This window comes from Muntiacus reevesi, chromosome 1, assembly GCF_963930625.1.
Source record: "Muntiacus reevesi chromosome 1, mMunRee1.1, whole genome shotgun sequence".
Classification (NCBI taxonomy): Eukaryota; Metazoa; Chordata; class Mammalia; order Artiodactyla; family Cervidae; genus Muntiacus; species Muntiacus reevesi.
Window position 1 is genome coordinate 160,944,902 of NC_089249.1, and position 16,768 is coordinate 160,961,669.

Sequence of the window (16,768 nt, forward strand, 5' to 3'; positions counted from 1 at the left end):
CTACTGCATAGCACAGGAAACTCTACCCAGTGCTTAGGGAAGGAAATCCAAAAAAGAGGGGATATACATATACATATGGCTGAAATGCACTTTGCTGTATAGCAAAAACTGACATAGTTTTTAAAGCAACTATACTTCAATTTTTAAAAAAAGATTTATACTGAATCAGTCACGTTAACTATGGGGTGAAAATATGGCAGCCAAGGGATCTTCAAATTCACAGCAATGATTCGCTCCATGACAATCACAAAGCAGTAAAAGATCCGATTTCATAAAGGATAGGAAATTTAAAATGAAATCTAGAAACAAATTGGCAATATGTTTGTAACAAATGGTAAATCATGAATATTGTACTTAATTTCTCTATATCTTGCCTCATCCTAAAACAAAGTTGAAGCAGTTTTACAAAGTACAAGATTTTAAAAAGGAAAAAATCTTTTTTAAAATCTTGTAGGCCAAAGGAGGAATAAGCATAGGAAAAAACAATAAAAAGCAGCCAGGATAGAAATACTAAAAAGTGCATGTCCTAAGGTTTTATGTGCTTGCTCGGAGACGATTACAGATATATCCCCAAGATTTCTCACAGATAAAACTAAACACAAAGCACTGTTATAATGGTTTATAGTGTCCATAAAATAAACCAGGAGACTCCCAGATCTTCTTAATACTAAGATTTTAGGGAAGTTTCCTCTTGGTCCTCAAAAATATTTGTATAAAATGATGATAGGGAGTGTCAGATAATTGCTTGTTTCATATAGCTTTGTCAATGAGTGCTAAGTATGTGTGTGTGTCTGTGTAGAGTGGCTAAATTAAAATAAGGTGGTCTAGGTATGTATTGGGTTGGCCAAAAAGTTCATTTGGGATTTCCCATAACATCTTACGGAAAACCCGAATGACCTTTTTGGCCAACTCAATAGCTCAAAGTTGGCCTAGCTTAATCTGAGGATAAAACAGAATGCCAAACCTAAACAACTGTTTGGAAAAGGCCAAGCAGCACACAGCTTTCAAAGAACTCCATCTTTAATAAGCAGTTCAGTTCAGTCGATCAATCGTGTCCAGCTCTTTGTGACCCCATGGACTGCAACATGCCAGGCTTCCTTGTCCATCACCAAATCCTAGAGCTTGCTCAAACTCAAGCCAGTCGAGTTGGTGATGCCATCCAATCATCTCATCCTTTGTCATCCCCTTCTCCTCCTGCCTTCAATCTTTCCCAGCTAGGGTCTTTTCCAATGAGTCAGTTCTTCGCATCAGGTAGCCAAAGTATTAGAGCTTCAGCTTTAGCATCAGTCCTTCCAATGAATATTCAAGATTGATTTGCTTTAGGATTGATTGCAATCCAAGGGACTCTCAAGAGTCTTCTCTAACACCACAGTTCAAAAGTATCAATTCTTCGGTACTCAGCTTTCTTTATGGTCCAACTCTCACATCCATACATGAACAAGGAATGGCCAAAAGAGGGAAATTACACACACTGATAACCTCAGAAGAGCCACTCTGCAAGGCCAATTGAGGCCAGACTGTACACTTTCATAAGCAGCTGAACTGCAGGCAGAGTCATTCATCTTCTTAAAACTGAAGATCTACCAACTAGGACACACAACTCAACAGGAGACTTGCCTCCCAAGAAAATATTTCTGTTCTTGTTCATGGCTAAGTCATGTCCAACTCTTTCTGATCCCATGGACTGCATAAACGCTAGGCTTCCCTGTTGTTATTCTCTTGCGGAATTCGCTCAAATTTGTGTCCATTGAATTGGTGATGCTGTCTAACTATCTCATCCTCTGTCACCCCCTTCTGCTTTGCCTTCAGTCTTTCCCAGCATCAGGGTCTTTTCCAATGAGTCAGCTCTTCACATCAGGTGGCTAAAGTATTGGAGTTTCAGCTTCAGCAACAGTCCTTCCAGTGAATATTTAGGGTTGATATTCTTTAGGATTGACTGGTTTGATCTTGCAGTCCAAAGGACTCTCAAGAGTCTTCTCCAGTACCACAATTCGAAAGCATCAATTCTTCTTTGTTCAGCCTTCTTTATGGTCCATCTCTCACATTTGTACATGTCTATTGGAAACACCACAGCATTGACTATATGGACCTTTGTCAGCAAAGTAATGTCTCTGCTTTTTAATACGCTGTCTAGGTTTGTCATAGCTTTCCTTTCAAAGAGAAAACAGATTGTTTAATTTCACGCTAATCATCATCTGCAGTGATTTTGAAGTTCAAGAAAATAAAATCTGTCACTGCTTCCACTTTTTCTCCTCCTATTTGCCATGAAGTGATGGGACCAGATACCGTGATCTTAGCTTTCTGAATGTTAAGTTTCAAGCCAGCCTTTTCACTCTCCTTTTTCACCTTCATCAAGAGGCTCTTTAGTTCCTCTTTGCTTTCTGCCATTAGAGTGGTATCATCTGCACATCTGAGGTTGCTGATTATTTCTCCCTGCAATATATTTTTTTTTTTAAATTCTCAAAACACCCAGTGTGGTCATGGTACTCTGTACTGTGCTTAGGCTCGAGTTTATATTTCTTAACTTGGCAGGTAAGTTTTTTTCACACCTTGGTCTTTTCTTTTTTTTTTAATTCTTAAAATTAATTTATTTTTAATTGAAGGATAATTGCTTTACAGAATTTTGTTGTTTTCTGTCAAACATCAACATGAATCAGTCACAGGTATACATATGTCCCGTCCCTCCCTGCAATCTTGATTCTAGCTTGTGATTCATCCAGCTTAGTATTTTGCATATAAGTTAAATAAGGCTGACAATACACAGTCTTGTATTCCTTTCCCAGTTTTGAACCAGTCAGTTACTCCATTTCCAGTTCTGTTGCTTCTTGACCTGCACATAGGTCTCTCAAGAGACAAGTAAGGTGGTCTGGCAATCCCTACTCTTTAAGAATTTTCCAGTTTGCTGTGATCCACACAGTGAAAGACTCTCATGTAGTCAATGAAGCAGAAATAGATGTTTTTCTGGAATCCCCTTGCTTTCTCTATGATCCAGTGAGTGTTGGCAATTTGATCTCTAGTTCCTCTGCCTTTTCTTTTTTTAAAAATTTATTTATTTATTTTAATTGGAGGCTAATTATTTTACAATATTGTAGTGGTTTTTGCCATACACTGACATGAATCAGCCATGGATGTACATGTGTTCCCCATCCTGAACCCCCCTCCCACCTCCCTCCCCATCCCATCCCTCAGGGTCATCCCAGTGCACCAGCCCTGAACACCCTGTCTCATGCATCAAACCTGGACTGGCGATCTGTTTCACATATGATAGTATACATGTTTCAATGCTATTCTCTCAAGTCATCCCACCATCCCTCTGCCTTTTCTAAACTCAGCTTATACATCTGAAGATCTTGGTTCACGCACTGCTGAAGCCTAGCTTGAAGGAGTTTGAGCATAACCTTAATTAGCATGGGGGCTTCCCTAGTGGCTCAGTTGGTAAAGAATCTGCCTGCAATGCAGGAGACCTGGATTTGATTCCTGGGTCAGAAAGATCTGCTGGAGAAGGGATAGGCTACCCACTGCAGTATTCTGACCTGGAGAATTTCTAGGTCTTTTCCTGGGTTGAAGAGTCAGACACGACTGAGCGATTTTCACTTTTTCACTTTAAATAGCATGCGAAATGAGTGCATGGTATAGTAATTTGAACATTCTTTGTCATTGCCTTTCTTTGGGATTGAAATGAAAACAGACCTTTTGCATGCCTGTGGTCACTGATGAGTTTTCCAAATTTGTTGACATATTGAGTGCAGCACTTTAACAGCATCATTTTTAAGGATTTTTAAATAGCTCAGCTAGAATTTCATCACCTCCACTAGTTTTGTTTGTCATAATGCTTCCTGAGGCCCACTTGACTTCACATTCCAGGATGTCTGGCTCTAGGTAAGTGACCACACCATCGTGGTTATCTGGGTCATTAAGACCTTTTTGTATAGTTCTTCTGTGTATTCTTCTGTATTCTTCTTGCCATTTCTTCTTAATCTCTTCTGCTTCTATTAGGTCCTTACTGTTTCTATTCTTTATTGTGCCCATCTTTGCATGAACTGTTTCATTGGTACCTCCAATTTTCCTGAAGAGATCTCTAGTCTTTCCCATTCTATTGTTTTCCTCAATTTCTTTGCATCGTTCATTGAAGAAGGCCTTCTTATGTCTCCTTGCTATTTTCTGGAACTCTGCATTCAGTTGGGTGTATCTTTCCCCTTCTCCCTTACTTTTCACTTCTCTTTTTTCCTCAGCTCTTTGTAAGGCCTCCTCCAACAACCACTCTGCCTTCTTGCTGTTTTCTTTTTCTTTTTTCACACTTCTTTTTCTTTGGGATGATTTCGGTCACTGCCTCCTGTACAATGTTATGAATCTTTGTCCATAGTTTTTCTGGTACTCTGTCTACCAGATCTAATTCCTTGAATCTATTCATCAACTCCACTATATAATCATAAGAGATTTGATTTAGGTCCTACCTGAATGGCCTAGTGGTCATTTTCCTTAATTTCTTCAATTTAAGCCTGAATTTTGCAGGAGTTGATGATCTGAGGTCTTGTTTTGTTGACTGTATAGAGCTTCTCCATCTTTGGCTGCAAAGAATATAATCAATTTTATTTCAGTATTGACCATTTGGTGACATCCATGTGTAGAGTCATCTCTTGTGCTGTTGCAAGAGAGTGTTTGCTATGACCAGTGCATTCTCTTGACAATACTCTGTTAGCCTTTGCCCTGATTCATTCTGTACTCCAAGCCCAAATTTTTCTGTTACTCCAGGTATATATTGACTTCCTTCTTTTGCATTCCAATCCCCTATGATGAAAAGGACAACTTTATTTTTTTTGGTGTTAGTTCTAGAAGGTCTTATAGGTCTTCAAAGAACTGGCAGCTTCTTCAGCATCAGTGTTTGGGGCATAAACTTGGACTACTCTTCACTTTCTGCCATTAGATACTGATGTTGAATGGTTTGTCTTGGAAATGAACCAATCATTTTGTCATTTTTGAGATTGCACCCAAGTACTGCATTTCAGACTTTTTGGTTGACTGTGAGAGCTGCTTCATTTCTTCTAAAGGATTCTTATATACAGTAGATACAAAGTTCATCTGAATTAAATGCACCCATTTCTGCCCATTTCTGTTCACTGATTCCTAAAATGTCTATCTTAACTCTTGCCATCTCCTGCTTGATCATGTCCAATTTACCTTGATTCATGGCCCTAACATTCCAGGTTCTTATGCAATATTGTTCTCTACAGCAACAGACTTTACTTTCACCACCAGACACATCCACAACTGAGCATCGTTTCTGCTCTGACCCAACCACTTCATTCTTTCTGGATCTATTAGTAATTGCCCTCTGTTCTTCCCCAGTAGAACATTAGACATCTTATGACCTGAGGGGCTCATCTTCCAGTGTCATATACTTTGCCTTTTCATACTGTTCATGAGGTTCTCACGACGAGCATACAGGAGTGGTTTGCCATTCCCTCCTCCAGTGGACGTTTTGTCAGAACTTTTCACTATGACCCATCTTGGGTGGCCTTGCACAGCACAGCTCATAGTTTCATTGAGTTATGCCAGCCCCTTCACCACAACAAGGCTATGATCCATGAAGAGGACTCCAAGAGAAGACACTTGGGCAAGTGACAGCCTTTCCTCAAGATAATTCTGGTTTTGCACTAATTCAGACAAATGGAAAAGAGACTTTGCTTAATATATCAGGTACTTACAAAAATCAATAAGGTTTCAATTTTAAAAATAAACTGAAAACAAAATTTCCCAAAAGAGTTAGTTTCAAAGTTGAATACTGTTTCAACAATCTGGTTTTACCCTTCCATCAAAAAGATAACCTCATTAATTTGCCAACACCTTGCTTTTTCTCCATGTGGCCATAAACTTGGGGAAACTATCCTGTTACTCCTTATCAGATATGTGCTAAGATACCTTCGGACACACAGAGAATCCATGTTTTGGCCGATTCTTCCTCCAGAGAGGCCAGAGGATATTTTCCACTTGTTGCAAACTGAAAAGTCAAGGCCAAGTAGGAACAAAACATAAACCAGAGAAGAGGATGAGTGTAATGCCCTTCTGCAGCAAGTCACATGACTTACTTGTTGAAAGCTGAAATGTCTTCTTCACCACATATTTTTGTATAGTAACTATGATTATATTTACGGGTTATTTTCCAATGGCATTTTTTTTTTTTTTTTTCCCAATGGCATCTTAAGTTATGTTTTATACACTCATACAGACTAATTGCACATTAAACATGTAAGAACACTTTGTGCTTCTAAATAAATTATATCCTTCCCTTCCATGGTTCTTTTAGATTATCTGCTGTTTTCTCTCTTTGTTAAGAAACATAAGCACCAGAAGTATTTCACATTTAGTCTTCAGTTTAAGAAAATATAACTGCATGAGTCCAATGATGATAAATGGCAACTGACATTGGGGTTCAGGTCACAGAGCCAAGAGGGAATGGAGTCCCCCTGGTGATTCCATGTCCTGTCGAAGGGGGCAGCCTCCCTCATCTCCGGCTATCTATGCCTGGCAGTAAGGCAGACCTGGCGTTGCCACATCTTCCAGGGTTTTTTAAGTCAAGAATTTGGATCTTTTATGGTAAAATTCTTCAATTTGTAAATACTGGCAATAGATTCAAGAAAAAATTAAAGATTACGAGGATCAACTGAAGTATGTCCATGACCCAGATGTAGGCGGCAGTGTAAACTCTGTCTTACACTGGCAGATATGTTGACTACAAAGGACATGGCCTGTATTCCCAGAATTTGTTGCAGCAAAGGATGTAAGAATATGCTGGTGTGGGGTGGCTTTAGGTCCTTTCCTAAAGATCTGCCCAGCAGGCTGTTGGGTCCTCAACAGCCAGAAATAAGAGCAGATTCCGAGAGTCCCAGGAGCTACACCAGGAGTGAGTGACAAGGCTCTGGTGAGTGCATTGCCCACATCAGGGGACCTGCAGGGGAGAGGTCCCCAGCTAGAGGGGTCTGCAAAACATCTACAGGAGACCCCGCAAGAGTCAGCTTTACACATTGGCCAGTCCAGAGAGTGCCCACACTATCTTATGTCTTCTCTGCTCATCCTCTCTCTCCCTTCCCTGCCGATTCCACAGAGGTTCGAAATGACAGCTGGCAACTGGGGTACAAGTGGAAAGAGGAGGACAAACAGGGTACAGACCCTTCCTGGGTCAGCACTGCTGCTTCTAAACCCTGTGCTTGGAGGGGAAGTCACTGCAGCGCTGAATGAGCTGAAAGCTATGCTATTACATAAGGCGGGACACTAATTTTGGAATTGGTGACTCAATACAACTATGGGATTTCTATTACCTCAGAGGTACCAAAAAATTCTCTGGACCTCCCACACTGAAAACATCCTAAGGGGACACAGAGAGACCAATGAAAGTGGATGTGATTAACCCCTGATGTTTCCTGCATGTTCAACATACTGGTTGCACTAACTTAGGTAAATACAGCTATTCGGAGGTTCCTGTAACCAAACTGTGGGAAGCGCCCGGGTGCAGGGTTTCAGAGATGACCGAAAGTGACAGGAATGCCAGCACACCTCCCTCGGTCAGCTTCACTCTCCCTGCTAGCTTAGTCAGGATACAAATTCTCAACTCTGTTTCCTCTTAGGAGGACTCTTGGGTTCTATTTGGGTTCTCCTTTCCTGTGCTGTGGTCTGGAGATCCTGTCTAGGCCATTAGCTCGGGCAGTTATAGGGTTAATCTCATTTATTTCCCGTCTTTCAGAGACCAGGGTCCTGTGCCATCTACAGTTCAATGTCTGAAAGAACCCTTCTTTCCCATATAGTTTGTCTATTTTTCAGTTGTTTCTCCTCCTTTTTTCACTTTTTTCTTATCTGGTCTAGACTTCACCATACTTAACTGTTCAGTTTAGCCTGCCCCAGTGATCTTTCCATTGCACCAATACCAAATCTCTCAATCCTGCCCAACCCTTTCTCCTGAGCTCCGGACTTGAGCTGACATCTCCACTTTAATACCTATAGTGACCTGAAACTCAGAGTTCATTTTCACCACCTGCATAGCCTCCTCCTGTATGCCCTGCCGTAATGAGTGGTACCACTTCTCACCCAGAATATCTCACTGTACACAAACATGGTCCTGAAGTAGCATGTGAATTCAGCTTATACAATGGAAATGCTATTTTGAGTGTACCAACTCTTCAGGGAAAATTCACCTCTGGGGAAGTGGGCAGTAAAGTCCAGTTCTCACTGGCAGTCAACTGATGCCAAATCTGAAATGAGAATGGAAGACCCTGGGACTCTCACGTCACCAGACACAACACATGCTGATGTACATACACAGCTGAAGGTCCCCTCCCACCACAGCTGCACAGTGAAGGAGAGATGTTTAGTCTGGTGGTTTAGGCTGCCTGCCTCAGCCAGGCCAGAGAGCCCGGCATTAATAAAAGCCCCTAACCAGGGCGTGCATGTGTGTCCCTTGCCTGGCTCCAGGTGTGTAGTGGCATGAATGATGCAAGTCTCTGTTCTTCTCTTCCTGCACCTGTACCAAGTCAGACCTGTGAATGCATAAAGTGCCTGTTCAAATGCTTCAAGTCTTAACATTAACCATTAACTCTTCCATTGCCATTTCAAAGCAGTAAGTTGGTGTCCTGAACTCATGTAAACTCCTAGAAGGTTCAGAAATTGGACGTAGACAAAAGGAGGCCATTCACTAAAGTGTGTATGTACCTAATAACGTCTCTATCAGGCAAAATTAAAAGAATTACAAGGAGAATGACACAACGGGTCTCCTGTCATCATAACGGGAAACTCATAGACCACTGAAAAACCAGGCTCACACAGTCAGTGAGAAAGCAGATGATCTGAACAGAACAATGAATAAATAAATTTGAACTAGCTGAAAAACAGAGTACCTTACACCTGACAAATGGAGAATGCTATTCTCTTCAAGTATATTTGGAAACTATGAAAACTGACCACCTGAGAGGCATAAATGCCAAGATAAAAATTAATAAACATCGAAACAAGCTCAAGTTTTTAACTTAAAAACTTAAAAATATTTTTGTCTTACAGCAATTTGAAATTTTAATACATTCCATAACACCTGGTATTTTATCATAATTGTATAATGTAAAGGAAATTAAAAATGTTTTCATAATTCCCTGTCTAAATAACCCTGAGTCCCCTCCTGCTTATCTTAGCAGGGGGTCCAGATATTATCACCTTCTACTTATGCTGTCATGTATAAGTGGCTGGGGTACTGACTACACAGTAATATTCTCTTCTAGGATGAAGGGGGAGCTCCCTGAAAGAAAGTGTCCCACTCCAGCCCCACTCTCAAGCCACTGAGCCCGAAAATGGACCTTCAGGGAATACAGGTGAGCACTGTGAGCCAATTGTGCGACTGGTCCTTTCAGTTCCTAGTGACCCACCTCCTCTGATCACTGTAAAGAGCCACCACAAATTCCCATGCGCAGTCACTGTGCTTTGAAAACAAAGCAGATGCTTAGGCTGATGACAGCAATGAATATTTCCCAGGAAGGCCAGCTTGAGGAATATTACTGAAGTAGATGAAGTTTAGTATAAGGGATAAAAACATGGCCTTGATTCTATCAGAAAACTGCAGCACTTCATATTAGAATGCACGAAAGTCAGAAAAGCAGGACAGGCCATCAGGCAAGAAAAGTCCAAGCACGTAAGAGAAGAACTCTGCTGCAAGATCTGTTTTCAAGGGAGTCTCTGGCTCCAGTCTCTGAGCTATGATGAATTGCTAAGTGCAAAGGACATAGGGGTAAATGGAATGAGGACCTATCCTAACCAAAATAGATCCCTCTTTTCTAAAGAAAAGGCACTGTACAGCCTCCAATAAAAGTCACAGGCTATATTAAACATAAGTAATGTATGTCCTGGCTTGGGTGGAGGAGGAAGTTGGCAACAGTTGCAAATGGACTGTGGGACATGCCAGACAAAGGGAAGAACTGAGGGAACGACTATTTATTGAGCATCTACTGTGAATTCACACTGCTTTCAGAACTTTCACCTACACTCTCAGTCTGACTCTTACAACTCCTACAAGGTAGGTATTTTCTTTATTTTACAGAGAAGGGAGCAGAGTCTTGGAGACAAGAAATAACATGTTCAAGATCCCCAACCAGTACATGGACCAGCTGGGGTGTTGTTAAACCAACCCAGGTTTGACTGCAGCTTCTTGTCTTTACATTATGCTACACTGACTCTCTGAGGAAATAAGAAAAGCAGACCCTCAAACTAGGAGAGCTGCCATGAGAGCAATTATCTACGCCCACCTCCCTCTCCTGGCTCCAGGGTGGGATCAGAAGGCCGAGCCACGCCCACACATGAACCATGGGAGTCCCACCGAGGCCCAAGAGGGGCTGGCCAAAGTGCAAACAGCTCCCACATCAAGTCAGGAAAATAAATCATAATGTAGGATCAATTAATCAAAGACAAACTAAAATAGGAAAAGCAGTTATATAAACTAAACACAGCAAAAATTCACTGACCTGGACTAAATTAACTGACCCAGTAAAGTAAGTTAGAAGTTCACCAACTGAAGCCCAGTCTCAGATGGGTGTACAGTGGTGTGGGGGAGGACAGAGGCCTAGCGGGCAGGTCCTGGTTAAGACGAGGCCCTCACTGCCTGTGCGCCCTCCACCCAAGCAGCCTGGGGCCTCCCTTGGCAGGTAGAAGCCCCATCCCAACACAGGCTGAGAGGCCATGCACCAACTCTCCTCTGTCCTGGGAAGGAAGGCAGATGCCTAGAGCTGAGCAGACAGTAAATTCAATTCTATTCATGATATCAAGTATGCCCAGACTATGCCAGGGCATGCTGTGCTAAGCGGCAAGATTTTGAATGACAGCATGTCAAAAGGGCAGCTGGGACAGGAAATAGAAAACATGGCTCACTGCCGTTTGTATCTGAAACTTCATGGAGCTTACTGTCTAGTGCATGTGTGGGTGTGTATGTGTTAGTTGCTCAGTTGTGTCCGACTCTTCGCCACCCCATAGACTGTAGCTCTCCAGGCTCCTCTGTCCATGGAATTCTCGGCAAGAACACTAGAGTGGGTTGCCATTCCCTTGTCCAGAGGAACTTCTCAACCCAAGAATCAAACCAGGGGCCTCCTGCACTGGAGGCAGATTCTTTACCATCTGAGCCACCAGGGAAGCCCCACCCACTGGGTGGGTATATATAAATAGTCACTAAGCACAGATACAGTCCTTCTCTCCAAACAAAAATAATTTTATTTTTCCCAGTTTTAGGAATAACACAAGCTAACTATAAAAATCCAAATGAAAAAAAACTTAAAAAGAATGAAATAAGAATCACTCAAAACTCCCATTATCTAAAGCTATTTGCTGCAAACATTTTGGTATCTTCCCAGAAATCTCTTTTCACAAATATATGTGTAAATATGCATATATAATTTTACTTTCATGTACCTTCAACACACATGCTGTTTGTTCCTATTTTGTTCACTCAAGAATACCCTCAACATCTTCTACGCCAATAAAAATAAAATTCCACCATCATTTCTAATGGCTGCACAGTACTCCACTGTATGGACATGCCATTGGATACTAGACAATGTCCTATTGTGTCCTAAATAATGTTTCTATTTTTCTACTCTTCCTCCTTTCAATGAATATTTCCTGAGCACCTATTATGTGCTGGGTACAGTTCCAGGTTCCAGGGACACAGTCATGAACAGGAAAGGCAAGGTCCCTGGCCACATGAAGCCTACATGTTAGTTTCGGGGTGGGGGGCGGATAACTAAATAAGGTAAATAAATAAACAATTTGAAGGAAGGTAAATAAGCAGGTAATTTGAAGGAAGGATGACAGCTAAGAAGAAATAAAGGCATATCTGCTTAGAGAAAGGTTGGAGATAAAGAGAGTAGACTAGATAAAGTGCTCTGGGAGAGCCTTCTTGCAGAGGTGATATTTGAACAGAGATTTGAGACAAATGTGCAAAGTAAAAGATAAAAGCATTCTAAGCAGAAGCAAAGTGAGTACAAAGACCCTGGGGCAGGAAGGAACCTGGCATATCCATGGAATGGCAGGAATGCCAATGTGTCTTGAGGGCAGTGAGGGGACAAATGAACAAAAATGAAAGTGTTGAGATAATTAGAAATTGGAGTAGGACACTGTAGTTAACAGCATTTGGACTGGAGAGATTTCAGGTGGAACAAGATATGATCTGATTCACATGTATAAAAGATGACTCTGACTACAACATAGAGAATGGACCACTGGGAGGCAGCCAGCAAGCACAGAGAGACCAGTTAAGAGATGTTTACTTGTCTAAGAGGGGAGAAGATGGTACCTTGGACAGTGATGCTCAAAAGAAGGACACACCATGAAGACAGAAAAGGTAGGAAAGGGTGAGGAAGAGGAACTATCAAGGTGATCATGAGGTCTGTGGCTTGAATCGTTTTGTAGGTAAAGAAGAAAATATGGGGGACAAACAGATTTTGGCATACAGACCCTGCACATTTCATCATATGTATACATAAGCATTTTATTTTGGGGGGGGGTACCATGATTTGTTTTCAGTTTTTAAAAAATGTTTGACTTTCAGTTATTCATTGCTAGTATACAGAAATACAATTAATTTTTTGCATTCTGATTTTGCATCTTGTTATTTTGCTAAACTCAGTTATTAGTTCTAGCAGTTTTTAAAACAGATTCCTTGGGATTTTCTATGTAGGAAACCATGTCACCTATGAAGAGGGTTGGTTTTATTTGTTCTTTTCCCATCTGCATTCTTCATTCTTTTTCTTCTCAGTGTCCTGGCTAAGACTTTCAGGAGTGGCTCTTGATCTTAGGGGGAGAGCAGTTGTACCATAAAGTGTGATGTTTGCTGTAGGCTTTTTGTAGATGCCCTATATCAGATTGAAAAAGTTCCCTTCTAAGTTTTCTGAGAATTCTTATCGTGAGTAGGTGTGGAATTTTAACATGGTTTTTCTTTTATCAATTGACATGACCATGTAGTTTTTCTTCTTTAAACAGTTAATATGGTAGATTACACTGATTGACTTTTGAATGTTGAACCAGCCTTCCATTCCCAGGATAAACCCTACTTGGGCACCAAATTTGGGAAGTTTAAGCCATTATTTCTTCAAACATTTCTTCTGTATTGCACTCTTTCTCTCCTTCTGGGACTCCAATGACACAGACTGTAAACCTTCCAGCATTGTCCCGTAAGTTACTGAGCCACCGTTCAACCTCTTTGACATTTTTTCTTCTATTGTTCACACTGGATAGTTTCTACTGTTTTATTTTCAAGTTTACTGATTCTTTGCTCATCATCTCCATTTTGTGATTGAGCCTATTCAGTAGAGTTTTTAAATTTTCAATTATTGTATTTTTTTCTTTTATGTCCATTTGGTTATATATACACAAGTTTTTTTTGTTTGTTTGTTTGTTTTATTTAGTTATTTTTTTTTTCAGTGGGTTTTGTCATACATTGATATGAATCAGTCATAGAGTTACACGTATTCCCCATCCCGATCCCCCCTCCCACCTCCCTCTCCACCCGATTCCTCTGGGTCTTCCCAGTGCACCAGACCCGAGCACTTGTCTCATGCATCCCACCTGGGCTAGTAATCTGTTTCACCATAGGTAATATACATGCTGTTCTTTCGAAACATCCCACCCTCACCTTCTCCCACAGAGTTCAAAAGTCTGTTCTGTACTTCTGTGTCTCTTTTTCTGTTTTGCATATAGGGTTATCGTTACCATCTTTCTAAATTCCATATATATGTGTTAGTATACTGTAATGGTCTTTATCTTTCTGACTTACTTCACTCTGTATAATGGGCTCCAGTTTCATCCATCTCATTAGAACTGATTCAAATGAATTCTTTTTAACGGCTGAGTAATATTCCATGGTGTATATGTACCACAGCTTCCTTATCCATTCGTCTGCTGATGGGCATCTAGGTTGCTTCCATGTCCTGGCTATTATAAACAGTGCTGTGATGAACATTGGGGTGCACATGTCTCTTTCAGATATGGTTTCCTTGGTGTGTATGCCCAGAAGTGGTATTGCTGGGTCATATGGCAATTCTATTTCCAGTTTTTTAAGAAATCTCCACACTGTTTTCCATAGTGGCTGTACTAGTTTGCATTCCCACCAACAGTGTAAGAGGGTTCCCTTTTCTCCACACCCTCTCCAGCATTTATTGCTTGTAGACTTTTGGATAGCAGCCATCCTGACTGGCGTGTAATAGTACCTCATTGTGGTTTTGATTTGCATTTCTCTGATAATGAGTGATGTTGAGCATCTTTTCATGTGTTTGTTAGCCATCTGTATGTCTTCTTTGGAGAAATGTCTGTTTAGTTCTTTGGCCCATTTTTTGATTGGGTCATTTATTTTTCTGGAATTGAGCTGCAGGAGTTGCTTGTATATTTTTGAGATTAATCCTTTGTCTGTTTCCTCATTTGCTATTATTTTCTCCCAATCTGAGGGCTGTCTTTTCACCTTACTTATAGTTTCCTTTGTTGTGCAAAAGCTTTTAATTTTCATTAGGTCCCATTTGTTTATTTTTGCTTTTATTTCCAATATTCTGGGAGGTGGGTCATAGAAGATCTTGCTGTGATTTATGTCAGAGGGTGTTTTGCCTATGTTCTCCTCTAGGAGTTTTATAGATTCTGGTCTTACATTTAGATCTTTAATCCATTTGGAGTTTATTTTTGTGTACGGTGTTAGAAAGTGTTCGAGTTTCATTCTTTTACAAGTGGTTGACCAGTTTTCCCAGCACCGCTTGTTAAAGAGGTTGTCTTTTTTCCATTGTATATCCTTGCCTCCTTTGTCAAAGATAAGGTGTCCATAGGTTCATGGATTTATCTCTGGGCTTTCTATTCTGTTCCATTGATCTATATTTCTGTCTTTGTGCCAGTACCATACTGTCTTGATGACTGTGGCTTTGTAGTAGAGTCTGAAGTTAGGCAGGTTGATTCCTCCAGTTCCATTCTTCTTTCTCAATATTACTTTGGCTATTCGAGGTTTTTTGTATTTCCATACAAATTGTGAAATTATTTGTTCTAGTTCTGTGAAAAATACCGTTGGTAGCTTGATAGGGATTGCATTGAATCTATAGATTGCTTTGGGTAGAATAGCCATTTTGACAATATTGATTCTTCCAATCCATGAACACGGTATGTTTCTCCATCTGTTTGTGTCCTCTTTGATTTCTTTCATCAGTGTTTTATAGTTTTCTATGTATAGGTCTTTTGTTTCTTTAGGTAGATATACTCCTAAGTATTTTGTTCTTTTTGTTGCAATGGTGAATGGTACTATTTCCCTAATTTCTCTTTCTGTTTTTTCATTGTTAGTATATAGGAATGCAAGGGATTTCTGTGTGTTAATTTTATATCCTGCAACTTTACTATATTCATTGATTAGCTCTAGTAATTTTCTGGAAGAGTCTTTAGGGTTTTCTATGTAGAGGATCATGTCATCTGCAAACAGCGAGAGTTTCACTTCTTCTTTTCCTATCTGGATTCAAGTTTTTTTTCCTGCTAACACTTTCTATCTAAATTCATGTCAACAGTGTTTATCCTTACTTTTGAGAGCATTTTTTTTTTAACAGTTTACTTACAAGATTACCAGTTTATTATGAAAGGATTTAACTCAGTAACAGCCAGATGGAAGAGATGGAGAAAGGCATCCAGGAGCATTTGTATAAATGCCACTTTAAAGTCTGTCAGATTATTTCAACATCTGTGTCATCCTAGCATCAGCATCTATTGATTGTCTCTCCCGGGCAAGTTGAGATTTTCCTGGTTCTTCATATGATAATTAATTTTAGATTGTGTCTTATATATTTTGAATATTATATTGTGAATTGTGTTTAAATCTTGTTTAAATTCAGGTCTGATTTAAATCCAGTGGAGAATGCTGATATTTTTGTTTCACCAGACAATCAACCAGGCTGGATTTAGGTGACAAGTTCTGACCAGCATTCTGTGAGTTGTGGTTTCAATGCCAGTTCTATTTTCAAAGCCTGTCCATGTGTGTCCTCTGTGTACACTACCCAGTGTCTAGTCTGGTCCATTCCTTAGCTCAGTTCTCTAAATGTTTGGTGTGTTGGTTGGAATCAGAAGCGCACATGCACAGCTCAGGGTTAGCTCAGAAGTTCACATACATTATGGAGTCACTTTCCTGAGCTCCTTCCTCTCTGCCATCTCCTTGCACTTTACAGTTTATTGGGCCTCCCCTTCTTGATCCTCTGGCCCAAAAGCTGAGGTTTTATTTACCACTTTTTGCCACACATTTCCTAAACTGTACCCAAATCTGGAATCAAGCAACAGGAAGGCCAAGAGAGAAGAGGCAACTGGATTTCCTCCCACCCTCTTGGGATTACAGAAAGGAAGTTGTGATCAAAGAAGAATATTTCCTTTCCTCAGTTTTAGGTGCTTGAAAGCCCCACTGCTGTTACTGGGCACTGCCATCATCACCACTCAGGGGACTGCCTGGGGATTAAGGCATGAGAAAACAGAAAAAATGACCTTTGGGATGCCCCCCTCTATCCGAGCCTTAGAGCTCCCTTCCCAACCAGAGCCATAACTAGAGGTCTTCTAGAATTCTCTCCAGTTTTGCCCTGATGTCTACTCTGTTTGTGCTCAGGTTTTGGGATGCCTCGAGTCCATGAGATGGGATACCAGAGGAAAAATGAGAAATCCACCACCAGTGTGGTAGTATTTCTAATTCTAGTTTTTTCCTCCAATCTGTCTACTACTGTTTATATTTCAGAGTCTTCAAATAGCTGCTAAA

General features: G+C 40.6%; 1 protein-coding gene across 2 annotated transcripts in view; it reads right to left on the bottom strand.

The window, feature by feature from the left end:
• ST3GAL3 (ST3 beta-galactoside alpha-2,3-sialyltransferase 3) overlaps window positions 1-16,768 on the bottom strand; it is a 214,091-nt gene that overhangs the window by 98,424 nt on the left and 98,899 nt on the right. The gene's annotated exons all lie outside the window — the stretch shown is intronic.